Here is a 1,458-nt window from a genome sequence, read left to right as displayed (position 1 = left end):
CCCCCCACGACCCCTCCCCCGCCCCGCGGCCCGGCCCCCTCCCCTGCGTGTCGGCGGCAGCGGGATTGGCTCCCTGGTTGCTATGACTCGGTTGCTAGGATCAGGGCTGTCTGCAGCCCCCGCAGGAAACATGTAATGAATTATGGATGGTTGATTTTTCTCGGAGCGGCCTGATCTGTAATGCAGATGAGCTCCAAGTCCCCCCTTTTCTTCTGGTTTCTTAAGAAAAAAAAATCCGTCTTAAACCCGAAGCTGGCGTTTGTGTAGTCCCAGTTGCCACGAGCAGTGACTTCTGCCTGCCGACTCTAATTCTTATGCAAAGAGAGGGCCAGGGGTCAGTGTCTGTTATTTGTTCTGGAAAAGCTTGTAGGATTTTCACTGAACCCTGTGACCCTTTGGGGACATTCTGTTTTTTTGTGATCAGAGACAAAATGGGATATAAACACTACAAGTGGCACTTTCTAAATATGAGGCGCTTTTCCTCTGGGCCGCGGTGCGGGAACGAGGGGCTCAGGTCTGCACCTGCAGAGCAGGTAGGACTCCTCCCCGCCCCCACCCCAGAGGCGGAGAGGTGTCCGCCTGCAGGTGACCCGGACCTGGCTGCAGTGTTAGGCCCTTCAACCGCTGCAGAAGGCCTGCCCAAGGCACCCAGGGCTGGGCCACTTGCCCTTCCTGTCCTCTGTCCAGCACCGCTGGCAGAGGCCCCAGATGGTGGAATTCCTGCTGGCGTCCAGGCCCTGACCGGCCAGCAGGTGCTTGGGCAGGAGCGCAGGCTTCCCTCCCGAGTAGGTACGGAGGGTGGCCGTCAGCCTTCCCTGGCAGCCAGCCCCAGGGCCCAGTGCCCTGAGCCAGCAGATATCCCTTCCTAGACTCTGCGCCTCTGCGCTCTCTTCACACAGAGGAGCATATGGAGACCAGCGGGGACACGCAGGGTGTACCCAGAAAGCTCCGTGTATTCAAACACAGGCACACACTGTGTGTACAGGAAGCCACATGGACTGAGACCCCAGCACCCGCAGGGTGTACCCGGAAAGCCTGGAGGACTCAAAGTGGGCACACTCAGGGTGTACAGAAAGCCCGGTGGACTCAAACCTAGTGCATGCAGGGTGTACAGGAAAGCCCTGTGGACTCAGACCCAGGCACACTCAGGATGTACAGGAAGCCCCATGGACTCAGACTTGGGCACATTCAGGGTGTACAGGAAAGCCCTGTGGACTCAGACCAGGCACGTGCAGGGTGTACCCAGAAAGCTCCATGGATTCAGACCTGGACAGACGTATGGTGTACCCAGAATGCCCCGTGCACTTAGGCCTGGCCCATGCAGGGTATATAGGAAGCCCCGTGGACTCAGACCTGGCACACTCAGGGTGTACAGGAAGCCCTGTGGACTCAGACCTGGGCACACACAGGGTATATAGGAAGCCCCGTGGACTCAGACCTGGGCACACACAGGGTATA

Source organism: Otolemur garnettii, unplaced genomic scaffold (genome assembly GCF_000181295.1).
Source record: "Otolemur garnettii isolate 467f Iridium unplaced genomic scaffold, OtoGar3 scaffold00235, whole genome shotgun sequence".
In the NCBI taxonomy this organism is placed as follows: Eukaryota; Metazoa; Chordata; class Mammalia; order Primates; family Galagidae; genus Otolemur; species Otolemur garnettii.
The sequence above is the reverse complement of the archived record's forward strand: the minus strand, read 5'-3'. Positions refer to the sequence as shown.